General features: G+C 46.4%; 1 protein-coding gene and 1 long non-coding RNA gene across 45 annotated transcripts in view; one reads left to right on the top strand and one right to left on the bottom strand.

The window, feature by feature from the left end:
• The window catches only part of LOC118702294 (carcinoembryonic antigen-related cell adhesion molecule 1), an 813,263-nt gene that overhangs the window by 736,945 nt on the left and 54,846 nt on the right, over window positions 1-21,472 (bottom strand). The gene's annotated exons all lie outside the window — the stretch shown is intronic.
• Window positions 11,349-19,594, top strand: LOC123651133. The gene is made up of 2 exons (XR_006739623.1): window positions 11,349-11,546; window positions 19,562-19,594. It is a non-coding gene; the product is annotated as an uncharacterized LOC123651133 (long non-coding RNA).

Genomic DNA, 21,472 nt, shown 5'->3' with positions numbered 1-21,472 from the left:
TCACAGCCCCATCTCCCCCTGCCCGAGCCTGGGTCCCCAGGGTCTGGCCCATAACTGGGGCTCAGTGCTGCCAGTTCAGGAGTTCAGCCCAGGCTGGGGGTTTTATTTCCTTCCTTTCTAGGGAACGCCAGGCAGCACCCAGCCCTCTCCTCCTTTCCGGCTGCGACCTCTTCACGCGTGCATGTCTCCGTACCTTAGGCTTTTTTTCAGCTCCTTTGATTTTCCTTCTGGTTTTCTCCCTCCTTCTTGTTGGTCTTGAATTTTCAGTCTTGTTGGTAGAATTTTCAGTCAGTCGACTACTGAAGCTCTGGGCGATGTCCACTCTACATTTTAGTTGTATTCCATTGAAATTGTTGTGTGCTGCTGCGGTTAGATGTCTACTCGAGCAGCCATCTTGGATCCTCCAATTGTCGACATTTTAGCTTAAATAAACTCACACAAATTCTTCACAGGTTTGAATGCTTTTATGTTAACATTAGATGGCGTATTCGTGGCAGGATTCCAAAGAAGCTCACCCAGGACCTTCCAGCAGACCTGCACTTGGTATAGGATCCAGCAAAGGGCCCATCAAGCCTGCTGGTTCCCCGCCCATTGGGTGAACATGGGTGAGTTGTCTTTTGGATTCAGGACCTTCTCCTTCTTTTGGTCCAGGGTCTGATTTTATTTGAGCTGTGTCTTAAAATCCTTGAGGTGAAATTAAGGTTAAAGGTTGATAGAACTCAGGATAAGGTGCGATTGGAGGAAAATATGGTGACTGGTTTTGATTTTAGCCTTTTAATTGGAATTGCTTTTTGAGAGTCTGAGCAAAAAATCTTGACTGTGTAAATGAGCTGAAGTCATCAGCTCATAAGCGATAGGGGCACATCCTCTGATTCTTGGTTATTCTTAGGTGCAGGAGCCCCAGACGGAAGGCCCAACTCACCTGTAATTAACTAACTGGCTCATCTAGGGGGGCACCATAAGGCTTGGTCCTGAACCCTTCCTGTTGTTTTATTTTTATTTTTAAAAAATATATTTTATTGATTTTTTTATAGAGAGGAAGAGAGAAGGATAGAGAGCTAGAAACATCGATGAGAGAGAAACTTTGATCAGCTGCCTCCTGCACTCCTCCAACAGGGGATGTGCCCCCCATCAAGTACATGCCCTTGAATGGAATCGAACCTGGTACCCTTCACCATAGGCCAATGCTCTATCCACTGAGCCAAACCAGTTTTGGCCCTTCCTATTGTTTTAGACAGCTGGGAGAGAAACTGAGGCCACACTTGACCCATTACAAAATATATCTACAAAAATTTGCTCAGACTATATATATATAATGTGAAATTGTGTCTCCAAGGCCAGAAGCTCCCAAACTCCAGCCCTCATTTAACACTCCTGATAGAAAGCCTTACTTGCAATTGCTTTACAGAAATGGGACGATTTAACTAGAAAATATCAACTTAGAAATGGCCAAAATGCAGTTGTTTTGGGGCACTTACATTAATAGTTTGCATGCAGAAATTAGAAAAACACCGGCTCTGAAATTAAACTGAATGCCTATATGGAAAGCATATCTTGATTTGGAAATTAGAATCTTTTAAGTTGAAGCATAGAAAAAACAATTCTTCCAAAAAAAGGATGGAATTAATAAGAAATTTTAGACACTGTCTCAGAACGGTTCTGAAGTTAACAAATGTCTGCACCGCATTCTCCCTACTTCCTTTCTGACCTTCCTTTCCTGGACTTGTCCTTTCCTTTCCCCTTCACATTCCCATTCCATCTCCTCTACTACCACTGACTTGAAGGAAAATGAGAATAGGAATTCTAACATCGCTCTTTGGAAAAAGCTGGTCTCAGCTAGAAAGGAACCAGCAATGGTTCCCAACTTTGTCTGGGATCGTGATGGATTCACAAACTTTTAACAGAACGTGTAATCCTGCCTATTCTGACCTATTCCAACTAATACACCCACTGTTTCTGAGAGCAAGGCAACAGAATTACTAAATAAGCTCTGTTTTGAAACCAGAGAGGACTCTTATGCAATAAAAGCGAGGTCACCATGAGAAATATTGTTTAACAAGAGAACCTGAAGTGTGATTTACAAAGAGGAAACAGAAGCAAACATAGAGCTCCTCCAGGACTACGAGAGGGTATTTTCTCCTAAACCTTACTAATATTTTAGGAGAAGTTGAAATTATCTTAAAAGGGGATGTTACTAAGGCCCTTGTAGATACAGGGGCTTCTTTATCTGTTCTTAATCCTACCCATCTAAGTGTTCCTCTCCCCTAGAGTAAAGCTTCTGTACAAATGGTAGGGGTATTTAAGCAACCAATGGCTGTTTTAAAACCAGAACCTGTCCCCTTTCAATGATCTCATGTTAAGAGGCAACATAGCCAAAACCGGTTTGGCTCAGTGGATAGAGCTTCGGTCTGCAGACTGAAGGGTCCCGGGTTAGATTCTGGTTAAGGGCATGTACAGTGCTTGGGGGCACTTCCCCGATAGGGGGTGTGCAAGAGGCAGCTAGTCAATGTTTCTCTCTCATCGATGTTTCTAGCTCTCTATTCCGCTCCTTTCCTCTCTGTAAAAAATTAATAAAAAAAAAAAGTTAAAAAAGAGGGAACATATTTTGCTGGTCAGTTTGATCTCAATTCACCTGATAGAGATTTTAAAATCAGTGATGCCCACATGTCCCTTGACCACCCCAGAAAGCTAATATATATTTAGAACGAAATGTAACAGATTCTGAACAAAAAAGGGAAAATGATGATTTTAAGGAAATTCGCAAGAGGAAACTAATCTTGAGACTGACAGAATGTTTGCTAACCATCTTTTTTTTAGTAACTTCCTTGAGAGTCAGAGAATGCTTAATAGGAGACCCGCCCTACGCAGAATGGCCCAAACAGCCCAGAGACTTGCAGAGTTGCCTAACCTTGGCTTGCTACACATGCCTCTGTAGATGGGGAAACAGTGTCCCCTATCAGACCCCAAGACAGCAGGCCCCATCTACCATCTACGAGGTGAGTGTGGGGTATGAACCTTTCATCCTGCAGGTCCCAGGGGCCCCAGGACCTGCCCCCAGCCCAGCCCTGGCTGTGCTTTCAGTTCAGGAAAGGGCAGTGAAAAGTGACAACAGAGGTTGACAGGAGGGAGGAGCATGGGAACTGACACCCAAGCACAGTCAACCCCCAGAGCATCTGTGAAACATGGCACTTGTTCTGAGAAGGCTGCAGGGCTTAGAGATCTCTTATTTCTTTGACAGGAATTACTTAACCTAAACAGAGGCATACTGGCGGATCAGCCTAAGAGAAGATGTGGCTTCTTAGTTCCTCCAGGACCTGACACCCCAGACCCTGTGGATGTGGCCTACACCAGAGAACCAGCTCTGGGCATCATGCTAAGCGAAATAAGCCAGTGAAAGAAAGATAAATATCACATGATCTCACTCATTTGTGGAATATAATGAATAACTTAAAATGATGAACAAAAATAGAGCCAGAGGGGGGAACATATTTTAGAATAAAATAGTAGTAATTCTGTTATCAGCAGACTTTTAATATTTCCTACAATGTTTGTGATATCATACTATGTTGTTATACACTTTTGATAATATTATTATACTGAAAATCCTATTTTCTTGAAATATTAATATTTATTGCATGTGATATTACTTTAAGATAATTTTTCTTGAATAATTTATGTTTGTTGTATTTAACATTATTTAACTTAAAATAGATTCTCTTTAGATAAAAAAATAAAATAAAATGCTGTAAGAGATTGCTGAGAAGAAACAGAGAGAGAGAAACCTACCATACAGAATGAAAATGGATATAAATAAGTACCTCTCAATAATAACCCTAAATATAAATGGATTAAATGCTCCAATCAAAAGGCATGGGGTAGCTGAATGGATACAAAAATATGACCCAATTATATGCTGTCTACAAGAGACGCACCTCAAAACAAAAGACACACTCAGAATGCAAGTGAGGGGATGGAAAAAAACTTCCATGCAAATGGAAAAGAAAAAAGCTGGAAGAACACTACTCATATATGACAAAATAGACTTCAAAATGAAGGCCATCACAAGAGACAACAAAGGGCACTACATAAGACTAAAGAGACCTATCCATCAAGAGAATATAACCATGGTAAACATATATGTACCCAATATAACAAAACTTCTACAGGACTTTAATGGAGAGATTGATAGTAATATACTCATAGTAGGAGACTTTAACACCCCTCTGACTTCACTGGACAGATCTTCCAGACAAAAACTTAACAAAGAAACAGAGACTTAAAGGATACACTGGATCAGATGGATTTAATGACATTTATACAACATTTCACCCCAACACAGCAGAATATACATTATTCCCAAGTGCACACAGATCATTCACAAAGATAGACCACATATTAGGACACAAAACAAGTCTCTACAAGTTCAAGAAGGTTGAAATAAGATCAAACATCTTCTCTGATCACAGTGGAATGAAATTAGAAATTAACTACAGTAAAAACTCTCAAACACCTGGAAGCTAAATAGCATGTTATTAAACACTGAATGGGTTACCAAAGAGATCAAGAAAGAAATAAAAACTTCCTGGGAGCAAATGAAAATGAACACACAACCCCAAATCTCAGGGACACAGCAAAAGCAGTCCTGAGAGGGAAGTTCATTGCACTATAGGCATACCTCAAAAAACAAGAAAAATCAGCAATAAACTATTTAACCTTACAAGTTAAAGAACTAAAAAGAGAATATGAAAAGCCCAGAGGAAGTAGAGAAAAGAAAATAATCAACAATAGAGCAGAAATAAATATCATAGAGACTTAAAAAAACAGCAACATACAATACAAACAGCCAATGAAACTAAGAGCTGGTTCTTTGAAAGGATAAACAAAATTGATTAAGCCATTAGCCATATTCATCAAGAAACAAAGAGAGAGGACCCAAATATTGAGTTACAACTACCTTATCTATCTCCAAGAAAATATCTATGAACTCTGTTAAATTCCCAAGGCTCACACTACCAGCATCTAAATTAGCAGAAAATTCCATTTCCTTGATGTTCCCCCAACCCTCCAACCTCCAGCACCTTCCCCTGCATGTCCACTTGCAGACTCATGGGTAATAATAACTGTCCCTGCATCTCTCTTTTGTTCAGCTGCTGACATGTCCTGGCAGGTGATGGTAAATCAGGACATGGAGCCTGAGAGCCTGGTCCCACAGCTGACCAGGGAGGCAGGACTGGGCCTCCAGACTGGTAGGATCAGGGGCAGCAATGACCATTCTGCAGCCCTGGAGGAACTGGGTAGTTGGGCAGACAGAGCTGCCTGAGTGTGAGGGGGACAAAGAGTTGGTATAGGACTGAATGGGGAGGGACTGAGTGGGGAAGGACTGAGGCCTTGGCTGGGAGCACTGATGGTGAGGAAATGGAATGTTCCCAGGTAAAGGGCTGGATTATGTAGTGGAAAGGCTCTGGCACATTCAGCTGCAGCCACTAAGCAGGCTGTATGCCTCCTGCTGGAAAAGGAGAGAAAAGGGCAACAGAGTTGAGATATTGAGGCTGACCTTGGTCAGAGGGGACATTGAGGTTCAAAAGTGGGCATAGTTAGAGGTGGTGACTGATGGCTGCCTTAGCTCACCGGCTGGAAGACTGGGTTGTGAAAGGGTGTGCCCACAAATCAGAGTGACACCAGTGGGTTGTTCTGCAAAGTCAGGTGAAGAAAATTCTGTAGACACTGGGAAGAGAAAATACCTCCTAACAAATCTATATGCCATGCCTACTCTGATGTTCTTACCATCTCAAGCATCTTAGCAGTAAATGCAGTCATTTCTATCATTAGGAAGAAACATCTTATTAAGAAGAAATTTACATCATAGGAGTTTCCCTATATTTTCAAACTCATACATTGTGACAATCATAACTTAAAAATGCATTTATGCTCCTGAAATGGACAGTGTTAGGTCTCTTTCCCAGCACCTGTGGGCTGACAACCACTGTGCTCTTCCCTGGGCCCCTCTCTGAACTACAAGATGTTTAATGTATCCTCATTAAAGGGTTAGGAGGGGGGCATTAGTGTTCACAGAAGGTGACCTATGTGAACGCTTCAAATCACAGGAGAGTCCACATAGAGTCCACATTTTTAAAAAATATATTTTATTGATTTTTTACAGAGAGGAGGAGCGAGGGATAGAGAGCTAGATACGCCGATGAGAGAGAAACATCGATCAGCTGCCTCTTGCACACCCCCTACTGGGGATGTGCCCACAACCAATGTAAATGCCCTTGACTGGAATTGAACCTGGGACCTTACAGTCCGCAGACTGACGCTCTACCACTGAGCCAAACCGGCTTTGGCAGAGTCCACATTCTTGAACTAAAACATGGATTGTGGCAGGCTTTCACCATTTCCCATGAGCTAAACTACAAAGGTGTTATCAGTGATGAACTAGAAAAGTATTGTAAAACCTGCATCACAATTACTGATAAATTGAAAATGGTTATTTGCTTTCTTCTAAAGAATATTCCAGTGCATTATTTTCATTTTACAATGATGTAAGAATTCCCTTCTATCAAGAAGCTAGCTACAAATTTAAAAATAATTTTTATTGTTGATAATAGTACAGATATCCCCCACTGCACCATTTCCTCCCCTCCACCAGGCCTCCACCTCACCCCAGGCCTTTGCCCGATTATTGCCTGTGTCCATGAGCTATGTATATGTTTTTTGGTTAATATCTTCTAGTCACCCCCACTATCTCCCCTCTGAGATATGGTCCATGTATCCATGCTTCTGCACCTATTTTGTTTGTCAGTAGGAATCATTATCCTTTATCCCTTTAAATCTGAAAAGCAAAACTAGAGGAGGCTAGGGGATTCTCACCCAGATCCCAACTCCTCTCACCAGCAGAAGGATGAGCTAATTCCTAAGCTCCCCTGGCTCTCAAGATAGAGGTGTGTGGCCTGCATGCTGTCCCTGAGCCCTGATGTCCCTGCATCCACCGCCATTGATTGGTGGGTCTGGCCCAAGGCAGAAAAGGTCCAGCCCCTCTTTATTGTTCAATCAAGGCCTCCGGGCCAATCCAGTGGGAAGCTCTGGAAACCAAATATCTGTATGAAGGCACCCACCATGATAGGACCTGACAGTCCCCACCGATGGTGGTTACTCAGATCTGGAGGTCCTTTCAATGAGGCAGCCCTGATCCCAGCACCTGCACCTGCCTCTGAATCTGGAGGGTGACTGAGGAGTATGGTCTGGTCACTTGTCACTTTGAGTGCCTGGACCTTGTGCCACAGAGGCCATGCTGAGCAAGGAGGGAATCAGGAATCTAAGGAGGAGGGAAGCTGCAGTGAGAGCAGGAGGCAGAGCCAGGGCATTGGCATGTAAGATAACCCCTGATGTCAGATGGGAGGGTCCAGTCCTTGTGCCCAGGTTGATACCAGACAGACTGATACCCAGCTGTGCCTGTCTGCACCCTCACATGGCTTCACAGACATAAATGATGGAAACCACACAATTAAAGCCTGGCACCTGCCCTCTTATCCTACCACCTGAGACATCTGTGTTCAGAGCATGTTCCTGGAGACCAGGGCATGATGTCAGCATGGGAGGGGCCAGCAAGGGCCCTTGTTTGTCTGAAAAAGTGAGGGCAGGGCTCTCCTGACAGTGAGGGGTCAGACCCCCATTCATTCCTCCAAAATCACAGCCCTCCCCACCTTTTCCTGGTGAGTGACAGCTCGTCTCTCCAGGTGGGTCTTGGTGGCAGCCTGTGTCCTTCCTCTTCTCAGTGACACCTGACCTGGCACAAATTCTGGACTCTGGACCCAGGTGGAGTTACTACCACAGGAGGAAGGAGCCCACCTTTACCTCAAAAGAAGTCAGGGGGCAAATCCCTGTGCCCAAAGGCCCTGATCTGTGGTGTCACCTGGCTGTGTCTCTGAAAACATCTCACCAGCCCATGATGTCCTGGGGAACTTCCTGAGCAGGAAAGGTCTGGAGAACCCAGGATCTGAGGGGCTTCCACCTCAGAGGGGCTGAGGGTCCCAGTGGGCCTCCTCTCAGGGTCCCCTGCTGAGTGTCTGGGTGGAGCTGCTCCAGGTCCCGGACCTAGTGGGAAGGTCTAGAGCAGATGGCAGTGAGGAACACAGATGACTTGGATGCAGTGCCCCAATGCTGTGATGGGGATACACGGTGTATCCTGGGCATCAGAGCCCCCGGCCAGCACCCTCTCCTGGAAGCCCCATAGGAGCCCTCACCAGGCCCTTCCTTGAAACCTCAGGGACAGCAAGCTCCTCCTGGAGTATCAGAACTGGAACCGGAGTCCTCTGGACAACCGCCACCCTGTCCCTGTGCTCACCTTGTTCTGGATGAAGCGGGGCAGCCTGGGACACACAGTGATTGGCCACTCACTCTGGAGGTCAGAGCCCATCTCTGCCCAGAGCTCAGGGTCAGCACCCACTCTCTGGAGCCTGGTCAGCATCCCTGATGCAGCTGCAGGCCACCTTATACCCTCCAGGGTGTGACATTGGAACACACCAAAAACACAGGAAATTAACATAGGAACCTGGCTTTGGTGAAGGAGATGGGAAAGGAGCCTGATGTCCATATCACAGACCATTCTGGGCCCGCCCCCCCTCCCATGTGTCCACTTTGTCCTGCAGGCTTCTTCTAGCACCTGCCTTGTACCACTATGAGGAAGGCAGGGTGACCACAAGCAAGTCCCCCAGGCAGAGGACAGAGACTGCCCCAAGGGTAAGGGAGCAAATAAATAGGCTCAACCAACAGACACAGAGAGGTAAAGGTTCCCTAAAATCATGGCCCTCAAGGGCCACATGCACCTAAACGTGGGCAGCAAGCCTTTTCAGTGTCCTTACTGCTCCAGCAAGTTTTACCTCAAGGGCAGTCTGAACCGGCATATGAAGGTCAAGCACAGAATCATGGACATTGGCTTAGACATCCATGACCCCATGACAGAGCTGATGGGCACCGACCCCTGGGAGCTTGGTAGCCAGCAGGAGATGGAGGGCGTCTTGGAGAATACATATGCATACGCTGGCGTGGACGGCAGCTCCAAGGCCAGCGTCCTCGCCTGGCAGGCCATGAAGGAGATTGCCTACCACCATATGCTATAGCAAAGCTTGGCTGCCCAGAACCGGGTGAGAGGGCTTGGGTGTGGGGGTGGAGACCCGCGGTCTGTGCTCCTGCAGCTGGGAAATGAGCTAGGACCCCACTGTGTGGAGCATTTCCCTGATTTGCACCACTAGGGGCTTGTGACCAAATGGACTGTACCACTGGCCTGAGCTTTGAACTGGGTCCAGGCCCCGGGCCTTTTGGAGAAGAAAGGGTAACAGGGACCTGGGCCTGCTGCTGTGGGAGAGTGGGAAAAGGGACAGGTCACAAGGGCACAGTTTCTCAGGTGTCTGCAGGCCCACAGCACTGAGGCAGTCAGTGTGGGCAGGGCCACGTGATGGCCCCTCAGGGGCCCTGTCACTGAGAAAGGATCACTCCCGGCAGGCCTTGTTTCTCCCCTGCCTGCTCTAGAGATGTTGGAGCTCCCAGATGCTCAGCACTGCCCAACCCCATCCACGAGTCCCCGGCTGGAACAGCCCAGGCCCAGAGCAGGAAGGGCCTTGGCCATCTACCTCCCAGTGCCTCCGGAGCTACCCTGGAGCAAGGTGCATGTGCGCCCCAACCTGGCCTGTACATGCCTTCCCCAGAACCCTGGTCCTACCGCCCTAACGAGGTTTTTGGCAGATGTCACCCAATTCTGTCTTAGCTGGAGCTCCACAACCTGGTATGTCCCAGCTCAGAGTCCCCGCCGTGAGCTGAGCCCAGACATGCCTTGGTCAGGCCACACTAACTAGGACAGGAAGAAGCCCCTTGAGTGGGTGAGAGGGCGAGGGAGGCACTGTGAAGAGGTCACTGGGGACCCACAGGGACCGTCAGGAGTGGGGCTGGAGCATTTGTCTTCTTTAAGGTGTAACAAGAATCCATTTTGAGGACGGGGACAGCCCAGAGCCTGCAGGGTCAGGGGAAGAGCAACATTTAAAAAGGAAAATGAGGACCAGATTGGAAAAAATACAAACACACACACACACACACACACACACACACACACACACACACACACAGAAATGGGGGTATTTGGGAGATAATTTATTTTATATTTTTTCTTTTCAACTCTGTGTCGCCCATAACCTTTTCTGATAGAGACCATTTTCTTTTCCCAAGGGAAGCTTTCTTGTGTGCTTTGTGCTCCCCAACCTAGAGCCTCCTGGCCAGGGAAACTCAGGGCGCAGTGCTCTGCTCCTGGGGGCCCAGCTGCTGGCAGGGAGGCTCAGGAGGCTGGTGGGAAGCAGGAGGAGGCAGTGGGGCAGGCCCTCCACCTGCTCCCAGCCTCTGGCCCGTGACTCGCTCTGCATCACCCACCAAAGGCCAGACCTCCCTCAGCAGCTCTCCTGGCCTGTCCCAAGGTGGCTCCAGCCCCTGGAACTGGAGGCTGCAGGAACAGGGAGGGAAATAGCACATTCAGGACCCAGGGCGCCCAGACTCCTGCCCACTGGCCTCCTGAGGCATCCGTGGGGAGGGTGGGGCAGGGCTGTCCCCAAAGGCACAGAAGGAGGTGAAACCACCAATTTCAGCTCAGGAACCAGGTGGGGGGACAGCTGGGGGTGGGGGACCACTTTGCAATGTAACCCCTCCAAGGCTGTACCTTAGTGAAGGGCCAACCAAGCCCAGCCTCAGGGTGGCTGTGATCAGGTTTGAGGGAAGGACCTGGTGGCCTGGGATTAGGCAGCCAGGGGCCCCTCCTTCTCTGCTACAGCTCCCATTAAGCAACAGATGAGAGGGCTGGGGCCTACGGAGCCTCACCCCAAGTGTGCTCTCTAGACCCCAGGCCCCGCAGGGCCCAGTGTCCGCCATAATGACCCTCAGGTGGAAAGTGACCTTGTCACTGTAGAAGACATTTTCTCCTGCTCAGAGCATCAGCCCTGACAACTACCTCTTCCCATGATGTCTTTCTCCCCTGGTACCAAAAGGAACCCTGAACCTCCCCCTGCCCCTGTCCTCTTCCCCCACCACACTCTCTCCCTCCCCTTCACCTCCAGCTCCCCCTTCCCCTCTCCCTCCCTATTCTTCTTCCCTCCTTCTCCTCCTCCTCCTCCTCCTCCTCCTCCTCCTCCTCCTCCTCCTCCTCCTCCTCTTCCTTTCCCTCCTGTCAGCACAGTGGCCTTGGTCTTGGAAAACCAAGGGAGAAGGTTCGGGGCCCCAGGGTGGGGCTCTCCTTCCCTCCCGCAGTCCCACCATCAGCTGACCCTCTGTGAGTTGATACTTGAAGGCCCTTTCCCGGTGCCTTGGACTTTTCCTCACCCCTCACCCCCAACCTTTGCAAAAGAGGTGTGAGGCCTCTTAGGGGACTTGGAAAGTCCTGGATGAATTCCATTCTAACTTATTTTGATGTGTATACAAACCAACTGTTTAGAAATTCCATTTGTGCAGAGCCCTACTGTGTTTTTATGTTCCTGTTTAAAAGAGAAGTTTAGGCTCTCTTCCGCCATGCTGTTGGCGTGAGTGGGACAGAGCCCATGTAGCATGGAAGAGGCTCTTTTGTTTATTGTATCGGACGTGGCTCCCTGGTGGTCCGTGGGGATCACGAAGTCTGGGCTTAACATAGGGGGGTTTCGTCCGGGATCCCCAAGACCATGAGGGTCTCCGATCCAGAGAGCCTGACTGGCCGCGGTAAGTGTGTGTGTCTGTGTCCTTGTGTGAGTGCTCTGGAGGGACGTGGAACCCCCTCGTGTCCGTAGTGCCCGAAGAGGTCTAAATGGACTCATTGCTGGAAGGCCACGGGCCGGAGGATTCGGAAGACATTCTGACCTCACGAGAGGGCCCCTCACAGGCAGAAGAGACGTGGAATCCTCTCCTAGAGGGCCCATAACATGCGGGAGAGGGATGGAAACCTCTCCCACGACGAGGCGAGCTGTGTGAGCTGATGCCTCACATGCAGGAAAGTGACTGGAGCCTTTCCTAGGTCTGATTTTGGTATGGGCGGGAGGTATGGCTCCCCAGGATGGAGCCGCTGAAGTGGGGCTGGCATGGTGGTGCTGGGCCCCCTGGCAGTGTTGTGTTGGGGGGGGGGGGTTCCACAGTGCTTAGTCTGCACGTCAGAGCATGGCTGAGCCAGCAGCATCACTGGGGGGGGGGGGGGGGGGAGGCACCTGGGTTAATTTAATTAATTAATTAATTAATTAATTTATTATCATTTAGCTGTTTCTGAGTTTATTGACCAGTAGTTCCCCAAGTGTGGTCCTCAGACCAGCAACAATCAACAATTAGAAACTTGTTAGAAATGCACATTCCCGGGTTCCACCCTGCTGAATCAACACCTCTGTGGTGAGGCCCAGCAATGTGTTCTCCCTCTCCTGCTGTACCATCTACCACCATGCCCAAAAGGCCTATTGCCTTTATGTCCAAAGATAGTGTTAACGAAAAAAACCATTGAAACCTGTAAAGAATTTTTTTAATGAGTTTATTTGAGCCAAAATTGTCGACAATTGCCGGGAAGCAAAACCTCAATGGATTGAGATAATGCTCCGAAGAATGGCGGGTTACATTTCTCTATTTATACACTGAAATCAAAGGAGGGACATAGGTGAGTTACATGAAATTCATTGGTGATGGAGTAAGGAGGTGGGAGAAAGCAAAGCGGTGGGAAACTCCTGGGATTGGATAAAAAGTTAAATGATGGATGTATACTCAGGTGAGTGCAGGAACAATTAACATGATAAAGAAGGAATTTGAGGCATCTGTCCTGGCGCCCACCACATTTGGTTATTCCCCAGGGGCTCCGGAAAAAGGGAAGTTACAAGTTACCCAGATATCTCACAGATATGTTATCTTAGAGGCAAAAAGGCAAATGGGCTCAGTAAAAAGATCAAAGTTGATCTTTGTCTGGGAAAATATCTGGGACATGAGTACCTACTATAACCTGTTAGATATTTAATTTTCAAACCACAAAATCTTTTGTGGTTACCTTAGGTCTCTGGGTTTGCAAGACTGCCACGAAGGCCTTCCCTGAGCTTGTCAGGTTAGCTTGTGGCTCTTTTCTTTCACAATAGATATAGAGACAATAAAACAACAAGCAGACTGTCGAATTACAGCGGGGAGGGTAGGGAGATCTCGGGGAGATAATAGATCAACCTAAGGACTTGTATGCATGCATATAAATACAACCTGGGTTAATTTTGCTGGCTGCCTGGAGAAGGGGAAGCAGAGTTGGGAAGTCAGTGGGGCGACCTGCACTCCCTCCTTGTGCTCCCTCCCTGCCTCCTCGGGGCTGTCTGAGCAGCACAGCTGAGGTAGAGCAGTGGCAGCAGCCTGGCTTGGGGGCCTGGGCCGGCTTGGCGGCATCAGGTCTGGGAGAAGAGGCCTCATGGGCGAATTTCTGTGCTCTTGTAAAGGCAGGAAAGAAGTGGACCTCTCCCAAGTGTGGTTTTAAGTTGAAATGTTGATGTTGGGCATCCTCTTGTTGGTTGTTGTGATTTTCTGTGTTGTAGAGGTTCAGAATGGCCAATGGCAGACTTGTTCTAGTGGGTGGCCAGTTTTCAATGTTGTAGGGACACCAGTTGGCGTGAGGCCGTAGTTTGGTTTTGATTCCACAGTTGGAAGACTGTTCCCGGGAGCCTTCTGTCTGTTTCTGTGTTCTTTGTTTGTATGTTTGTATAACTAAAGATTTCACTTGGCTCTTGTTTGTAAATTTGCTACTCTCTCCCTCCAGAGCAGGCAGGAGGTGGGGGAGGAGAGACACTTGGCGATTCAATGTGAAAATCACTCCCCAAGAAAGTTTTTATGCATCTCGATTTTCTGTGCTCAGTAAAGCGAAAAGGCGTTTCAAAAGGAGTGCACATAATTTTGGGCTGTGCTTAACATCTTTTCTGTGTACAGAATGAGCTTTAAAAATGGTGGAGATTAACTGGGAGATAAATAAAAACTGGTTTCCCAAGGCATTGTAAGCAGCTTTTGAAATTTCTTGTCCTGAGGCAGGTAGTGGTAACAAGTTTACATATGAATGGCTGGGAGTCTTCAGCTAAAGAATGTGTTCATTTGCATTTGAATGGCTACACCCATCTTTCCCTTTGTCCAATCCCTCCCCCAGTGATCTGCAGAAAATGGCCAGACCTGTTGCTGAAACTTCTCCCTAAGTAAGCAGGATGTAAGAGAAGAAAGAGACATAGAAAATTAAAGTTTAAATTTGCCTCATAGAATTGATGGCAGGCTGAACTATATTACATGCGTTAAAAATAAGCAGTAATGATCAAAGATCTCAAGGATTGATTTGTTCTCATTTGTCAGATGAGGAATCTATTTGATGTTTACACTTAAATTATTTTTAAGTCAGTGATGCAGTATTTTTTTGAAGTCAGTTTCTCTGAAGTTGTTGTGGCCAGCAAGACCCTGTCAAGGCAGGGCTCCAGGCCAGGGAAAGAATAGCAACCAGACCCACAACAAAGAATGTATCATGATACGCTTTAGCCAAGCATAACTTTTAGTCATAAAATAGTTCTGTTGCAAGGTTCAACCTCCAGGCAGGAACGTTCTGTTTCCAGTAGCTGCATGGCAGAACAAACAGACCAAACCAGGTCAAACAGAGACTGCTTAAGCTGAAAATAAATCCCCACCCCAGGTGTTGTATAATAAACTTTACATGTTACTGTACTAGTGGAATTTTCTATAGCTTATAACTGACCTTTCTTCGTTAAAACTTTTAGCCAATCATAATCTGCCAGACATCCCTAAGACGGGGATCAAAGTAGCATGCTTACAGTGGGTTGGGGCTCTCATTGCTCGCTGCTGTGTCAGTTGAGACGTGAGCCCGGACTTAAGTTAGTAATAAAGGCTTCCTAAATTTCAATTTGGCTGACTGGTGGTCGTCATTTGCAGGTCGCCCACAACAAAGTGATGTTTTAATGCAACATGTTAAACTTTTATATTTGATCTGTTTTGTTTATGTCATTGTTGTTGTCATTTGTAATCACATTGTAAGCTTGAATTTGGGCTTGTGCCTGCAACTTGTATTTTGTAAACTTTGGGAGTCATTTTTAGTTTCAGTCATGTGTGTCTACTTTATAGATTTAAGTAGACTTCATCACAAAGGTTTATAATTTATTTAGAATTGTGCTAAAACAATGTGAAAATAATTATTTGTATGATTTAGCCCCCCACAACTGCTTGGACAATTTTCACCTATGTTCTGGGGGGTGGGGGGTGGGGTTGGGGAGTGGAGAGGGGCTTAGAGATGCAGATAAATCTTTATCTGTAGGGAAAATGTGGCATTTTAAATTTTAAGCAGCTGGAAGCCTGGGAACAGAGTACTGGACCTGCTCCCTTCTCCCTTGCCTTTTCTATAAAATTTGAGGCATGGTTATGTATTTTAGAAGGATATAGAAAGAAGCTTTGGAAGTTAATTTGAAATTATAAGAGGCCAGCAACTAATGGAAAGGCATTAGTATGCTTATAGTAGAAAGCAGGGAGCCTCCTTGGACATCGAAGAAGGACTGTGGACCTCAGAAGGAACATTTACTGAGGGAACGCAGCTGCTGAACTGGACAATGGGCCTTTGAGGAGCTAAAGAAGGCTCTCGTCTCAGCACCTGCCCTAGCCTTGCCAGATGTCATGAAGCCCTTCCACCTCTACGTGAGTGAGGTAAGGGACATTGCCAAAGGGGTTTTCACTCAGACTCTAGGTCCCTGGAAGAGACGTGTTGCCTATCTGTCTAAGAGACTAGAACCCGTGGCAGCAGGGTGGTCAGCATTCCTCCAGGCAGTGGCCACCACAGCATTGCTGGTGAAGGAGGCAGATAAGCAGACTCTGGGCCAGGAGTTAACCCTGATGGGCCAAGCTTTTCTCCTGGACCAGCCCTGTGTCCGGATTCATAAGACTCTGGCCATCAACCCTGCCAGCCTGCTTCCAGCTGTTGATGGAGGAACCCATTCATGACTGCACAGAGGTAACAGATGACAAGGTACTGTTCACAGATGGGAGCAGTTATGTTCAGGATGGGACCTGATATGCAGGGACAGTGGTAGTCACCCTGGACCACACCATTTGGGAACAGTTCCTGAACTTTTGGCCTTAACCCAGGCCGTTTTATGGAGACACTGTGCCATCCACAAAGAAAAGAGAGTTACCAACTGCAGCCGGAAGGAATTGGCTGAACAGAAGCAAGCAACTGAAGGACCATATGATTGGAGGACCCTCTAGATGACAAGGCTTTTGGTCCCAGAGGCTCTAGGTCAGAGTTACCCAGTGACACCAGGTTACCCACTTAAGTGTCACCAAGACTTCTGAGCTTCTGTGAGGCAGAGTTGCTAGAAGTATTGTCTGAGCACAGGTAAATGCTAAGCAAGGTAAGGGGGTCCCCCTGAGAATTCGGGTCCCACGGAACTTCCCAGGAGAGCATTGGTAGGTGGATTTCAGAGATTAAACCACCATCAATAAGGCCTAATTTTTGTAGACACTTCAGATTAGGTTGAAGTATACCCCACTAGGACAGAAACTGCCTCAAGAGGTTATTCCAGGAGATTATACCTAGATTCAGGCTGCCAGTATCAGATAACAGCCCCACCTTTGTAGCCAAGGTATCTCAAAGTATAGCTGTAGCATTAGGACAGGCATAAGCAGGACTCAGAAAAGGGGTTTAACTAAATGTGACCTAGAATCAGTGAAAACTGAACCAACCCTTTGCCCTCTTAAAAACCAGGTGTACCCTTCACTGGGACGAGTTCCCTTTTTTTTTGGGGGGGGGATATCATGTATGATAATAATTCCCTTGCTCAAGTCCTTACAGGCTCTGCAGTTTGCTTGTTCCAGATGCACTGCAGTGCCCACCACAGACCCTGTAGCCCAAGAACTCAGTGTGGGTAAAGAAATTCACTGCCCAAGGACTCAAAGTGATGCTACACCATTATCCTGAGCATGCCCACGGCTGTTGAAATGGCACCCAGACCTGACTACATGACTCCCAGTTCCTGCATGTCCTGGAACCTGGCAACTAGCAGCCTCACCTATGAGATCCCAGCCTGGGGTCCACACAGGCCAGGAGGAGACTTGATGCCTGCAGGAGGGGAGCTGGACTTCAGTGAGGACAAGACTGATGGGAACTGTGGTACTAAGGGACTTGGTAACTGTATTTGTTGTTTATGCTGAAAGAAAGTAGGTTGAGTCAATGATTTGACTCATGCACATAAGACAAGGGGGGAATGAAAGGGCAGGGCAGGGTGAGGATAAACTCTGGACTCTACTGTGGGGCAGGGCAGAGTTATTCTCCATTTTGTGTAACTGGACCCTAGCCCTCACCCAACCAATCAGGGTCAGCCAAAGCAGTGACATCACCACCATTGTAAAACCCCGGGGCTTGGTGAAATTCGGTCTCTCTTCTGTCATGCTGATGGTGTGATGGGACAGAGCCCATGCTAGCATGGAAGAGGCTCCTTTGTTTATTGCATCAGACGTGGATCCCTGGTAGTCCTTGGGGATCAGGAAGTCTGGTTGTAAGAATACATTGCAATCAAAGGAAAGGGACCTAGGTGAGTTACCGTATTTTTCGGACCATAAGACGCTCCGGACCATAAGACACACCAGTTTTTAGAGAAGGGAAATGAAGAAAAAAAGATTCTGAAACAAATAGTGTCCTAAAATATTTTATGTGCATTAAAACCCAACATCACAGTCATAAACACATGTAATCAACCCTGTAAAGTAAACAGCAGAATTTAGAACCATTTTAGAGCTGGGCAAGCACACAGAGACCACACAGAGCCGGGCAAGTAAAAAAACGTTTTTTTTTAAAGTATATGTGTAGGCTATATTTGGACCATAAGACGCAGGGACTTTTCCCCCCCACTTCTGGGGGAAAAAAAGTGTGTCTTATGGTCCAAAAAATATGGTACATGAAATTCATTGGTGATAGATTAGGGAAGTGGGACAGAGCAAAGTGGGGAAACCGCTGGGATAGGGTAAAAGGTGAAATTATGGACATGAGCTTCTTTTACAGAGATGGAATCAGGATACTCTAATGTAATTAACAGTTGACAACTAACTTGTTAACAATAACAATGAGGGAATGTCTGGAGGCCATTTGTTGTGCCCTAAGGGGTCCGGGGTAAAAAGGAAGTTACAAGTTACCCAGACATCTCACAGATAAGTTATCCTAGAAGCAGGAAGGCAGATAGGCTCAGTGAAGAAGATCTTAGTTGATCTTTGTCAGGTGAAATATCTGGGACATGACTACCCACTATAACCTGTTTGTAGTTAGATATTTAATTTTCAAACCATATTTTGTGGTTATTTTAGGTCTCTGTGTTTGCAAGACTGCCACACAGGCCTTTCCTGAGCTTGTCAGGCTAGCGTGTGGCTCTTTCCTTTCACACCGGTCAAGAGCATGTATCTCAGTTGCGGGCACATTCCCAGTAGAGAGTGTGAGGGAAGTAGCTGATCAATGCTTCTAACTCTCTATCTCTCTCCCATCCTCTCTGTAAAAATATATTTTTAAAAAAGAAAGAGTAAACAGAGATGCCTGTCTCTCTCTCTCTCTCTCTCTCTCTCTCTCTCTCTCTCTCTCTCTCTCTCTCTCTCTCTCCATCCTTCTGACTCTGCCTTTTTTGCCTTTGTGTGTCCTGTGTCTCAATACAGGCAGAATCATGGCCAGTTCCAGTGAGCCATTTGCAATGTTACAATAGCTCTGGGGCGCTATACCCCATCTCATCTTCCTTTTTATTATCCAAAGTTCTTTTTCAGTTTCTTATCTCAATAAAATGCAAGTGAAGGGGTCCAAATGCAAGTGAATAGGCATTTTCTGAACCCCCTTATCTCTCCCCAGGCAGAACCTCCCAAGAAGAACACAATTTTCTTAATTCCCTCCCCTGAGAGTTTCCCAGCAGGAGGACTGATTGACACTGGAGAGAAGCCTCAGCCACACCTGGCACCTAGACCATCACCAGCTTGTCCACTCTCCTGAGAGCCACGTGTCTCTCCTACAGCCCTTACTTCCTCTTTTTTTTTTTTTTTTTAAAGATAAAACAAAACAAAACATATTGTATTGATTTCAGAGAGGAAAGGAGAGGGAGAGGGAGAGGGAGATAAAAACACCAATGATGGGAGAATCATTGATCAGCTGCCCCACACCTACCCCACATTGGGAATGAAGCCCACAGCTCAGGCATGTGGAGGGGAGGAGAAGGGGGAGGAAAGGGGTATGCTGGGAATCTGCCTGGAAAGTAAAATGTAAAAAGAGCTGGCCAACCTTAATGGCTCTGAATGGTCGGAGCTATCAACTCATTGTTTAGTTGAGATAGTGGTAGTTAAAGCAACTTTAATTTGTTAATCATATGTAAATTCTTGTTGTTTTTCTGTTGTTGGAATTTTCTGTCTAAGGATGTCTTTATCTCACAGCCTCATTAAAAGGGATGGCAAAAGGCCAGTGCATGGGTAGTCCTCCCCCTGGAGGTGGACTCCCGCCTGGCCCCCATTTTCCCAAATTAAAAAAACAAACAAATAAATAAATAAAAGAGAAGTTTAGTTAGCAATAATTATAAATAAATGAATATTCTTTTTTAAAAGTCATGTCCCTCAAAAATCAGGGAGCTCACAGCCACATGACCTCCCACCACAGTCCCCTCTTCCCAGGACACACACACACAGACACACACACACACACACACACACACACACACACCCTTCACTTTGGGTCCTACCGAGACTCCTGGTCCTGGGATTCTGTCTCTGGAAGCAGAAACCAGGCTGTTGACACTCAAAGACAGAAGGTGGATCCCCTCACCAGTCATCATTCAGATGACCCGTACTCACTCCCAGAGTCACCTCTGTGACCTGCCTGTTGGGAGGAAATGCAACCTTCCCAGCAGTCTGAGAACAGAGTGTGGTGCCAGCTGGGTTTCTGTGTCACACAAATAAACAATCCCCTGGGTTTGAGGATCCCTGGGACTCTCTGTGTGGTGCTGACAGACCAATGGCCAGGACATGGCACAAGCCCAGTGGGTTAAGTGGGTAGGTTGTCCTTTTAGGGAATAGGGATCCCCATCAGCCTTGCCATTGAAAGTGCTTTGCAGGCCAGTATGAGCAGCATCTCCTGACAGCTTTTTAGATGGAGACTGTCGGGTCCACCAAACACCTGCCAACAATTAACATGATAACAATAACAATGAAGGAATTTATGGTATCTGTCCTGGTGCCCAGGCACATTAGGTTGTGTCTCAAGGAGCTCGGAAAAAGGGAAGTTACAAGTTACCCAGACATTTTAAGGGTACATCATCATAAATGCAAAAAGACAGATAAGCTCAGTTTAGATAAAAGTTGACCTCCTCAGCGAAGATACTGGCCTAAGATGTAATTACCCACCATAACTGCTTTTAGTTAAAGTTTAATTTCAGAATATCCTTTGTGATTACCTTGGGTCCCTGAGTTTGCAAGACCACCATGCAGGCCTTCCCTGAGCTTGTCTGTTTAGCATGTGCCCCTTTCGTCTACACAGCACCCTTTTGCTCATAAATCAATCCAAAGGATGCATTGATGACCAACCTTTTGGTTGTTGAATGCAATCCCACAGTTCTAGGAAGGCTCATTCCTAGGACTCTCAGTGTCAGCATGTCTTGTGAAGAGGATGGACCACTGAAGATGGGGCAAGACCTTAGATGGCACTTAAGGTCAAATTATTATTGTTAACAAAAACAAACAAACAAACAACAAAAAAAGAACCAAGGGCAGGTAAATGGAAGGCAGTCAGTCCTATGTGTCCTTGTTAAAATGTATTCTGAATCATTTTTCATTTTTGAGCTACTATGATCCAAGTCTTCTGTTTATAAATTTTTTTTTGCATCTAATATAAAATTTACATACCAGGAACAAAATTTACATACATAAAGCAACAATATTAAGTGGACCTAAATAGATTATTTTTTTTATTTTTATTTTTTTTAAAAATATATTTTATTGATTTTTTACAGAAAGGAAGGGAGAAAGATAGAGAGCTAGAAACGTCGATGAGAGAGAAACATCGACCAGCTGCCTCTTGCACACCCCCTACCGGGGATGTGCCCGCAACCAAGGTACATGCCCTTGACCGGAATCGAACCAGGGACCTTGCAGTCCGCAGACCGACGCTCTACCGCTGAGCCAAATAGGTTTCGGCCTAAATAGATTATTTTCAAAAGAAGACAGAAGGAAGGCCAAAAGGCACATGAAAACATGTTCAAAATAACTAATTATCCGAGAGATGCAAATCTAAACAACAATGCGGTACCATCTCACACCTGTCAGAATGGCCAACATCAACAAATCAACAAACGACAAGTGTTGGCAAGGTTGCGGAGAAAAAGGAACCCTTGTGCACTGCTGGTGGGAATGCAGACTGGTGCAACCACTGTGGAGAACAGTGTGGAATTTCTTCAAAAAACTGAAAATGGAACTCTCATTT

Source organism: Pipistrellus kuhlii, unplaced genomic scaffold (assembly GCF_014108245.1).
Source record: "Pipistrellus kuhlii isolate mPipKuh1 unplaced genomic scaffold, mPipKuh1.p scaffold_m20_p_38, whole genome shotgun sequence".
NCBI classification, from domain to species: domain Eukaryota; kingdom Metazoa; phylum Chordata; class Mammalia; order Chiroptera; family Vespertilionidae; genus Pipistrellus; species Pipistrellus kuhlii.
Note: the sequence above shows the minus strand (reverse complement) of the source record. Positions and strands in the feature narration are given on the sequence as shown.